The following is a 12,395-nucleotide window of genomic DNA, read 5'->3' as shown; positions in this document are numbered from 1 at the left end:
ACTTTCTGAAATAAATGACACATGCTCTCAACATGTCTTCTAGGTTATGGATAGTTCTCTCACTCTGTCCGTTTGTCTGAGGATGATAAGTTGTACTCATGTCCAGCTTAGTTCCAAGAGCTTTCTGAAGAGACTGCCAGAACCTTGAGGTAAACCTGCTATCTCGATCAGAGATAATGGACACAGGCACATCGTGCAGTCGGACTATCTCTTGGATGTAGACTTGCATGAGTCTTTCCATCTTGAATGATTCCTTAATCAGAAGGAAGTGAGCGGATTTTGTCAGACGATCGACAATTACCCAAATGGTATCGTACCCACTCAGAGATCTGGGTAACTTGGTGATGATATCCATGGTAATCATCTCCCATTTCCATTCAGGTATCTCGGGCTGCTGGAGTAGACCCAAGGGCTTCTGGTACTCGACTTTTACCTTGGCGCAAGTCAGACACTTGCCCACGAAGGTTGCGATTTCGGTTTTCATGTTCGGTCACCAGTATTGTTTCTTGAGATCCAGGTACATCTTGTCCGAACCTGGGTGAACAGAGTATTTTGTCTTGTGAGCTTCGGTCATGACGACGTCTCTGAAGCCTCTGAACTTTGGGGTCCAGATTCTATCCATGAAACAGTAGACTCCGTCACCTCTGATCTCAAGTTTCTTATCCATTCCCCTCAAGGCTTCGTTCAACACATTTTCTGGATTTAGGGCTTCCAACTGAGCTTCTCGAATCTGTGCGGATAAGTGAGAATGGATGGTCATCGTCAATGTCTTTGCCTTGCGGCTTGAACTCTCTTTTCAGCTCAGGGCATCTGCTACCACATTGGCCTTACTGGGATGGTAGCGGATTTCACACTCATAATCACTCAGTAGCTCTACCCATCGGTGTTGCCTCATGTTTAAGTCTTTCTGATTGAAGATGTGTTGTAGGCTTTTATGGTTAGTGAAGATCGGTGTACTTAGTAGCTCTACACCTTTCTGTGTCATAGTGGTTAAGGGTTTGGCGATTATGGAAAAATTCTGGATGAACCTCCGATAATAGCCGGCGAGACCCAAGAATTGACAAATTTTTGTGGGTGTCGTCGGTGCCGACCAATTATCTATGGCTTTGATCTTGGAAGGGTCCACATGTATACCTTCCTCGCTTACCACGTGACCAAGTAAAGTTACCTTCCGAATCCAAAATTCACACTTTGAGAATTTCGCGTACAGCTTTTCAGATCTAAGGGTTTCCAACACTAATCTCAAGTGTTGTTTGTGATCTTCATCGCTTTCTGGAATAGACAAGTATGTCGTCAATGAACACGATGACGAACTTGTCCAGAAAAGGACGACACACTCGGTTCATCCGGTCCATAAATACCGCCGGTGCGTTGGTTTGACCGAAGGGCATCACTACAAACATGTAGTGTCCATACCAAGTTCTAAATGATGTCTTGGAAACATCATTCTCGTGAAATCGAAGCTGATGGTACCCTGATCTGAGGTCTATCTTCGAGAAGTAACTAGCTCCCTGAAGTTGATCAAAAATGTCATCTATTCGAGGAAGAGGATAACGGTTTTTGACGGTCAATTTGTTCAACTCGCGGTAGTCTATGCACATCCGAAAGGATCCATCTTTCTTCTTTACAAATAAAATCGGGGCTCCCCAAGGTGAGGAACTCGGTCTAATGAACCCTTTGTCAAGCAGCTCATTAAGCTGACTGGATAACTCCTGCATTTCTGTTGGAGCTAAGCGATACGGAGATTTGGCTACAGGATTGGGTCCAGGAATTAGGTCAATGCGAAACTCGACTTGACGTTCGGGAGGAATTCCCGGGAGCTCTTTGGGAAAGACATCGGGAAAGTTGCAGACTTCGGGGATGCTCTCGAGGTCTTTAACTTCTTGGTTCTCGTTGATCACATGATCTAGGAATGTGTGACACTCCTTTCGCAGAAGCTTTTGAGCTTTGATGCAAGATATGATACGAAGATTAGAACTGAGTTTATCGCCATAGATCATGAGAATTTGACCAGAGGGGAGGTTAAGACGGATGTCTTTTTGTAGCAAAGGATATATGCATGATTGGGACTCAACCAATCCATTCCAATGATAACATCAGAGCTCTTAATGGAAACTGGCATTAGGTTGATAGGGAAGGAATGATCGTTCAGGGTAAGGGTACAACCTATGAATATGTCACTAGCGCTTTCTTTCTCACCGTTAGCCATCTCGACGGTAAATGTTTCGGTTAGTGGTTGGGGATTACGTTTAAGAAAATGCTTCAATGAATGGCTAACAAAACTTCGTTCAGCACCAGAATCGAAAAGGATACTAGCATAAGAGTTGTCGAGAAGGAACCTACCCAAGACAACGGTAGGATAGGCGACTACCTCTTCTCATCCCATAGCTAGGACTCTCCCAGTGTTACCCGTTATTTCTGCCTTGGGGCAGTTTCTATTGAAATGCCCTAATTCCCCACATCCATAACATGCCTGACCTACACCCGCTCCGGAAGATTGATTTGTTAATTGAGTTGGGGCTTTGAGAATCGAACCGTATGCCCCTTTTTACCGCAGTTGGAGCATGAAAGATCACGGAAGGGGCCGGGGTTATGGTGGAACTTACACTTGTCACAGAGAGGGAGGGTACCAGCATACCTACTGGTAGGTGTTTGGGCTGTGGATCCAACGGCAGAAACAGTAGCAGGGATAGTAGCAGCATGGACTGTTATAGTTTGTTGTTTCTTTGATGACTCTTGGGGAGACTAACCCTACTTCTTCTTCCAGAATTTCCTTTTCTCACCACTCCTCTTTGTCGGTTCCGAAGTGGTGGTTGCTTCCTCAATGTCATCACTATGGTCGATCAAGGTCTGTGCCAGGCATTTGGCACTGTCGTATGTGTCTGGCTTTGCAGCTAAAACGTTTCCCTTGGTTGGCTAGGTCAGCCCCCAAATAAATCTCTCAATCTTTTTACTTTCCGGGGTAACCATCCCCAGGCAGAGGAGCACCAAATCATCAAATCTAGAGGTATAAGTGGCGATATCGGAACACTTCATCTTCAGGTTCCAGAGTTCATGTTCCAATTTCTGCATTTCGCCCCGAGGGCAGTACTCCGCAAGCAGAAGCTCTTTCAGGACCTCCCAACCCATAGCATTGGCTAAAGGTAAAGTTAAGGATTTGACTCGGCCGTTTCACCAAGTCAGGGATTTGTCGGTGAAGGTGCAAGCAGCGAACTTCACTTATCAGATTCCGAACAGGCAAAGATTTCAAAGATAGATTCGATTTTCTCGAACCATCAGGTTAGGGTAATGACACCTACAGTGCCGCTTCTAATTTCGTTTACGATTCCGTCATTCAATTAAGTCATTAATGTGTATTTTATATTATGACTTAATGGGTGTCCTAATGCCTTTAGAACTCATTCTAACACCTCATATTAATGATCGAAACATTTCTAGAATCAACCATATCGAGTTACGGCAACTTGATCGGGTGCGACCAAAAGCCCCGTCTAACGCCGGTATCGGGTAGAATTCCACCGTGTCCCGAACTTGGACACTATTTAAATGAACCTAAGCTTCCATTTGAAGCTTTTCCCCTCGATAAATCTTATAGCTGTGATTCTTTTCGATTCTAATGTTGAAAGAAATTTGTTAACCACCCATTCAAACATCTTTTTAAATCCTGTCGTTCGTTAGTAATCGAAAACGTATACCGTCGAAATGATTAACAAGTTAGAAGGAGAACGCTAACTCCATGTCCATAGATTGTATCGTCAATACGTACAATTACTCTTTTCCATTCAATCTAATGGAAAACTTTTCATGAAATGCTTTGATGTCATCTTTGGCATGAATTGACCGAGTCCCATTCATACTGTTATTCTTGGTTTCGAGAAAGCCATCCGTCTTATTTTTTCTCCAACCCGACTCTCATGATCTTCGTGCATCAAAGTTTAAAAAATTTTCCCATGTATTCCTCGTCTGTGTGATAATCGAGAAACGAGAAGTCTACAACTCTTTCCCCGATGCCTTTTCTAAAGAATTCTTGAGAATTCTTTCCGAACGTGTAGTCAAGTCTCGCATTGACCTAATCCCTGCAATTATCTTGTACCCAAAACCTTAGTGAGGATGATGTGTCCAAGACAGCAACCAGGACTTGATATGATCACTACGAGGTAGTAGTGGTGCCCTTCGGTCAATCCATTTTTCTGGTCATGTAGATAAGCAAAGCAGTCATATTCATGGACCTTTCCAAACGCTAAGGCAATAAAGAATTAGTCGGCACCGGAGGTACCCATAGAAACCCGTCAACTCTTGGGTCCCGCCGACTATTATTGCAAACCCGCCTAGAAATTTCCTTAGAACCTGTAACAACTCGAAATTTCCATATCATTTTACTTTAACTTTTTTCGTAGTACAATTCGCGCAACCAATCGTCGTTTCCATTTCGATTTCCGATCTTCCGTTTAATTAAGTCATTATTTAGTACACATTTAAAATGACTTATTCGGTGTCTTAATACATTTAGAAATCAATTTAGCACCCAACTTTAGTGATCGGAATATTTCTAGAAATTACCGTATCGGGTTACGGTAACTCAATCGGGTACGACCAAAAGCCTTGTCTAACACCGGTATCGGGTAGAATTCCACCGTGTCCAAAACTTAAACACTATATAAACGTGTTTAAGACTTCATTTGAAGCCTTTGGCCAATTTCTCACTAAACTCTTACAACCTCTCTCCTCAAGCTAGAATTAAGATCCAAATCTCAAGTATAAGGCTTCAAATCTTTAAGGTAACCTCCCTAACATGTTATTCAACACCTTTAGCCTTCAAATTGATGAATTAATTGAGTTTTGGGACCAAGAACTTGAGTTTACGACCAAGGAGCAAGCTTGGGCCGTAAACTCCATTAAATGGGGTTTTAAGCCCTTAAACTCCTTCCTAAACTCAATTGGACTTTAGATATGGCTATGGGACTTCAAGATATGGACTTAGAACATTTGAAACTTTGATTTTGATCCATTTGAAGGAGTTTACGGCCAAGGCATAAGCTTAGGCCGTAAACTCATGTAAAAGGGGTTTTTCATGCCCTAAAACCCTTCCAAATCACTTCTATGGCTTAGATATGAATTATAGGACTTTGGTTTAAGCATTTGGACACTTGAAACATGAATTTTGGGAGACTTATGTGAGTTTATGGCCAAGGTATGTGCTTGGGCTGTAAACTCCCAAAAATTTGACATAAATCCAATTCTAAGGTGTTAGAAAGCCATCCAACACCACCAAAAGCCTTGGAATAAATCAAGGGACCAACCAAAAATACTTTAAGGGCCTAAAACACATCATTTGTGGGATTTATAAGAGTTTACGGCCAAGGCTTGTTCTTGGGCCGTAAACTCCAAAATTTTTGGTGTTAGAATGCAAACTAAACACCCCTAAAGCCTTTAGATGAATTTTAGAAGTCCTTCTATGCAAGTTTTAGACCTTGAAACACTTTGTATGACCCTATATAAGAGTTTACGGCCATGAGGAGGGTCTCATGGGCCGTAAACTCCATAACACCTCTCAAATGTCCCATAAAACTCATGTAAAGTCTTGGAATAATCTTATTAATCACATGTGATTTGTTTTAACAACATTTAACACCATTTTCATGAAGATTAAGGAGTTTACGGCCAGGAGCCTATATTAGGCCGTAAACTCCCATAAAAATAATCATTTTGATAATTTAAATTCATTCCAAGTGTTCCAAGGCAATTTAGATAATCCATTCTAGCAACCCCTATGTCCATTTGAGCCCTTAAACCATCAAAACCACACCCACATGAGTTTACGGCCGTAAACTCATGTATGTGTGTGTTTTATGGTTGTAAACTCTTTAAAATGTTTACTCTTGGGGAGTAAACTCAAGTCTCAAGTCCCTAGTGCCATTACGAGTCCGAAGATGTCACCCGGGTCACTCCGAACGCTCGTTTTGAGGTGTTTAACCTCATTGGAGTGTAATGTCCCATATGATTAGTGAATGTATCTCTAATTGTATATATATATATATATATATATATATATATATATATATATATATATGGACATTATATCATTTTACATAGGATCATCGCGAGTAATCAAACCCCGAACCAACGTCTAGCATTCAAAACCGACACGTTTCCGAGTCCGGTGAGTTCATACCCCTACCCTTTTTCACTGTTTTCCACTGTTTTCAGGGGGGAACACAAGCAAAGTACAAGGGAATTCTTGTACTCAAAACATGTTTTCAAATGTGTGTTTCATATTCTTATGCTTTTATAACTGATATTACAACTGATAACAGATCGAACATACAGATCACGTAACATATATTTGTGAAATAAGTCTTTAAACTAGTATGTTTTACATGTATTTCACAAATGGTTTTCCATATTTTATCAGTTAAAAGCACGACATTAAAACATTTGAACATAATACCTGTACACTGTTTTTTCCTCGGTAACACTCCCCACACATATACGAGTGGAGGACTATCATATTATTACTAGTAAATTTGTTATTCCTGTATGATTGGAGACACGTCCTCGGAGAACACTCCACCCAGATTACGCGAGTGGAGGACTACACCCATAACCAGAATCTCTGGTATTTAGAGAGCGTGACTTGAGTGTACAGATCTATACGGGGCTGACTACCCCACACCTGGCTGCTAGCTACAGCCGAACCGAAATGGTTCAAGGGTGACGAAAGTCATAAGTTTGTGGACGACTTATTGCCACATGTGGACTACTTATTGCCACAGGTTTCAGTCTATTATATGGTTATGGAACTCGCAATTAGGATAACAGAGATTTACTTACAGTAATAATGGATTACTTTATACATCGTTTACATCTTTTACATCTTTTACTTACTGTAACTAACATTCAGGAAAGTATGGGACTTTCCTGGGGAAAACATGGAACCTAATCACGATTACGTCTTTTACCTTGGATACATACATGCAGGAAAGCATGGGGCTTTCCTGGGGAACACTTACATAACTAGAAAGAGTAACAAACTGGATAACATTACATCTTTTACAATTTGTAACATACAATAAGGAAAGTATGGGACTTTCCTGGTAACACATGATAAGTAAACAGAACAGTTTAACCAGTCAGATAACCAACTATACATTTCCACATGAGTAAACATGTTTTCAGTGTACAAACTTACCATACTTTACATTTGTGAAACAATAACCAACCTTTAAGAAAATACGAAATTTTCTTGGTGTACATAACATTTCAGATACAGAAAGGAAACCGATACATTTTCATAAAACAAAACCGCTTATGAACTCACCAGGTTTATGCTGATTTTCAAACCGCTTGTGTTCTCAGGTCAATGTTAGAACAGGTACCCGAAGATCCTTTTGCTCGAAGACGGTGTACATGAAGATCCGTTCCTTTTGTTTATATATATAATGTATCACAACTGTACAAACTTTACTTTTGAAACAACTGTAAAACTTTTATTATGAAATGTAATGGTTGTTTTACTTTACTTACTATGTGCATTGGATTTGATACTCAACGTGGAGTCAACCCCGGAAATGATTCCGCCTTCGGTTTTCAGGGTGTGACAGAACCATCGGACCCTTAGCTACTCTACCACATGAAGATGTGCCCTCTTGTTGGAAGTCTTACTCTGGAAAGACATAGTACACCTTGAGAAGTGCGGAAAACTTAACTGGAGGAACCTTAGACCCTTCGAAATCCTCGTTAAGAATTGATTCCATAGCCCTCTCCGAGCTATCTTCAGAACTCAGCAGCAACCATCTAGTATTCCACATTTTTGTTAGTAAGGAGTGCCGACTTGACGAAACCCTAGTAATCCATTTGATGAGATTGAAATCATCAGAAGTCCAAACCTCCATGAATGAAACAATTGAAATCATGGATTGATAGGTTGACCGTAGGAAACAAAGCCGCATCCCGACAGTGAAGGTTCGTTGGAATGTCAAGCGGAGACCTGAAGCATCAGATTCATCCTCATATCTCTTTTCACTTCGCGATCCGTGTTCAAATCTTTGAATTTCAGGATGAAATTCCCTCTAAAGGGGGGATAATGTAACAACCCGAAATTCGTATCATTGCTTGTAACCATTTTCGTAACTCATTTCGATTATCCAATCGCCGCTTCCAATTTCGTTTCCGATTCTGTCATTTAATTAAGTCATTAATGTGTATTTTATATTATGACTTAATGGGTGTCCTAATGCCTTTAGAACTCATTCTAACACCTCATATTAGTGATCGGAACATTTCTAGAATCAACCATATCGAGTTACGGCAACTTGATCGGGTGCGACCAAAAGCCCCGTCTAACGTCGGTATCGGGTAGAATTCCACCGTGTCCCGAACTTGGACACTATTTAAATGAAACTAAGCTTCCATTTAAAGCTTTTTCTCTCTCTCACAAATCTCTCTCTAACCTCTCTCCTCAAACAAGATTCAAGGTCCAAAAACATAGAATTAAGGCCCCAAATCTTTGAGGTAACTTCCCTAACTCCTTATACAACCCCTCTAGCCTTCAAATTCAAGTTTAAACCATGGATTAGGACCATTATCATGAGTTTACGGCCCTAGAATAGTCCTAGGCCGTAAACTCATATAAATGGGGGTTTTGAGCAACAAAACCCTTCCAAACCACAATTAGACCTTAGATATGGCTAGAAGACTTAAGGGAATGGAATTAGAATGCCTTAAACATGGTTTTTGAGGAGTAAACATGAGTTTACTGCCCAAGAGCAAGCGTGGGCTGTAAACTCCTCATTCATGGGGAGTAAACTCTTTTTCTTGTGTTATAAAGCCATATAAACACACCTTTAGCCTTGGAATAAATCCTAAAACCAACCAAAATTAGTTTGGGGACCTTAAACACAATGAAATCCTTCCAATTGAGTGTTTTTGGCCATGACTCCTCAAGAACAAGTTCCAGGGCCGTAAACTCCATTGCATGTGTCAAATGATACCCAAAACTCATACCAAGGCTTGGAAAAATTGTTAGAATCACATGTGATTAATTTAAGGCCATTAAATCATCAATCTAAGGGGGTATAGGAGCTTACGGCCGTAAACTCCAAGTTTAGGGCCGTAAACTCCCTTTAATGGTATTCTTGGTGATTTAATTCCCTCCAAAGCCTTAGATAAATTCATCCCAATCATCCCTTAAGTGTAATTGGACCATTAAGCACCATAAACCTTGCCAACATGAGTTCACGACCATGAACTCATGTGTGAGTAGTGTATAAGGCCGAAAACTCCCTAAGGAGTTTATTCTTGAAGAGTAAACTCATTTCCCTAGTCCCACACATCCGTAAATGTCACCCGGGTCACTCCAAACACTTGTTTTGAAGTGTTTTCGCTCATTGGAGTGTAATATCATATCTAATTAGTGTTTTAAAGTCTAATTAGATACATTTGGATACCATTTCATATTACATAGGAACCTCATGTGCAATCAAGCCCCGAACCAACGCTTAGCATCCAAACCGTCGCGTTTTCTCGTCTGGTGAGTTCATACCCCTACCATTTTTCAATGGTTTTTAAATGTTTTCAGGGGGAAATACAAGCAAAAGTACAAGAATATCTTGTACTTAAATTCATTATTTCATTTAAATGATTTCATAATTTGCACACTTTTAAGAATTGAAAACCTACTAACAAATTGTTTTAACTTGCAGAATTGTTTGTTCAAACGATTTCAATTCTTATTATTTACTGTTATGTTTCACAATTGATTGTTCACACTTATATTGATAGAGATCATAAAACATTTGTAATGTCCTTAATAAAACACCTAGGCTCGAGTGTAAAGGACAGGCTCCATTAGAACTTAGTCATAGATACTACTTCCCCTAGGCACGAGAAGTAAAGAGAAATCTTAAAGATTGGAGATATGTCCTCTGTAACACTTCCTTGGCAAGAGAGAGTGGAGGACTACCCCTGTAACCAGAATCTTCGAACAGAGGAGAGCGTGACTTGAGTGTATAGATCTATACGGGACTGACAATCCCGCACCTGGCTGCTAGCTACAGCCGAACCGAAAGGTTCAAGGGTGACGAAAGTCATAAAAAGGATATTGGCCCCGGCCCAAGTCATATCTAGTCTGAAGTATGGTTAAGGACTCGTAATCAAGATTATGAACACGTTACACTTAATTATTAGTTTTATATATGTGTTTAAACTAATGTACATATAAGGATAATCAGACTTTCAAGAGATTTCACACACACACACACACATTCAGGAAAATATGGGATTTTCCTGGGGATAACATTGAACATAATCAGAATCGGTAACAATTCACACACACACACAAGTAGGAAAATATGGGATTTTCCTGGGGATAACATTGAACATAATCAAAATCGGTAACAAATCACACACACACAGGTAGGAAAATATGGGATTTTCCTGGGGATAACATTGAACATAATCAAAATCGGTAACAATTCACACACACACACAGGTAGGAAAACATGGGAATTTCCTGGGTAACAGTAGTACGTAACCAAAAAAGTGTAACAATTTGGATAACTAACTTTTACAATTCACAAGAACAATTATGTTTTCAGTGTACATCTGTTACATTACATTTTGGATTTGGTAATCAACTTTTAAGAAAATATGGGATTTTCTTGGATAACCACTTTTATAGGAAACCAAACGAACTCGTACTTTTTACAAAACTAACCGCTTATGAACTCACCAGCTTTATGCTGATTTTCAAACCGCTTGTATTCTCAGGTCCGCATTAGACAGGTACCCGACGATCTCTTTTGGCGAAGACGGAGTGCGTAGAAGACTCGTCTCATTTTGTTCATATATACTATGTATCACACTTGTACAATTTACTTTTGAAACAAATGTAAACTTATATATATGTAATGTAAGAGTTGTCTACTTTCCATACTATCTGCACTGGATTTGATACTCAACGTGGAGTCCTCCCCGGAAATGTTTCTGCCTTTGGTTTTCGGGGTGTGACAGTACCACCTCCTGATTCGCCTGAACCAACGAGGTTCATTTGCAATATGGTAGCAGCCACAGCTGCTTGAAACATGGTGGGATCAAATGGAGGGGAGGTGGCGGTGGAGGAGGATTGTTGTTCTTTGAGTTGGGTCTTTTCTTAGGAGGCATCTTGATCTATAATAGCCAGGAAAGAGAGGATCATAAGTCCTATGAATTGAATCAAGAGATATGGAACAAGAAATATCTCTTTATGACAGATATAAAGTTCTAGTAAGCGATAAAACAGGAAAGAGTTATCAAAGCAGATAAACTATCGCTAAGGAAGGAAGGATTAGTAACACTCAGAATGCATTTCTACAATGTGCTCGGCTCTGGCTAAAATACTCCCATAGTATTTTATGTTTTGCTGTATCGATGAATCATTGTTTGGATATTAGGTAAGTTTTAGGCATGCTGCACACCACAGTCACTCCCAAGCACATGTTGGTCGTGTCTCGAATGAATATAGTTGATCAGGATATATTGAGCCTAGACACGACTACATAACTGCCCAGGTTTATGCGCAATAAACAACACCCAATTACTTATGTTTTGTTCTACTCATAGTTACGGTTCCCGGCGGTTAGGTATACTTGTATACTTTTGAAAATACTTATATTTTAAAGTATACTTTTAGTTCAGAGCACTTTGGCCCCTTAATGTTTATAGTCTTATACCATGTAAGGTTTGGAATACTAGTTCACTATAAACAAGGGCTCTGATACCAATCTGTCACACCCCGAAACCGATGGCGGAAATGTTCCGGGGTGGATGACATCAAGTAAGTATCACAACCAATTTACATAGTAAGCATAGTAAACACGAAACATTTCATTACATATGAATAATTACATTTGTTTAAAAGTAAAGTGATACATGTTTTAACTATACAATAGTTTGAACAAAAGTAAAGACGTGACTTCTAAAACGCTTCATTTTCTCTAGAAGATCGCGGGTACCTATCTAATGTGGACTTGAGAATACAAGCAGTTTGACAATCAGCATAAAGCTGGTGAGTTCATAAGAGGTTTGTTTCTGAAAATGAACAAGTTTCCTTTGGTTTCTAAAAAAGTTTGTTATCCAAGAAAATCCCATATTTTCCTATATGTAAAGTTTGGTTATCCATTTGTTATACGTTCTGGTTATGTACAGTTTGTTATCCCAGGAAAAACCCTTATTTTCCTTAAAAGTTTGTAATCGGTTATCGGTTCTGAATGTAGTGTACAAGTATCTACCATACTTAAAGTGTTCGTGTGATGTTTCCTGGTTACCCTTGAAATTTATGTTAGTTTTAACACGTATATAAAACTATTGTGTGAAAGGTAAACTAATTCATAAGGTTATTAGTTTACTAGATCCATTAT

The sequence above is a fragment of the Lactuca saligna genome, chromosome 8 (assembly GCF_052625555.1).
Source record: "Lactuca saligna cultivar CGN05327 chromosome 8, ASM5262555v1, whole genome shotgun sequence".
Classification (NCBI taxonomy): Eukaryota; Viridiplantae; Streptophyta; class Magnoliopsida; order Asterales; family Asteraceae; genus Lactuca; species Lactuca saligna.
This window is presented reverse-complemented; position numbering follows the sequence as displayed.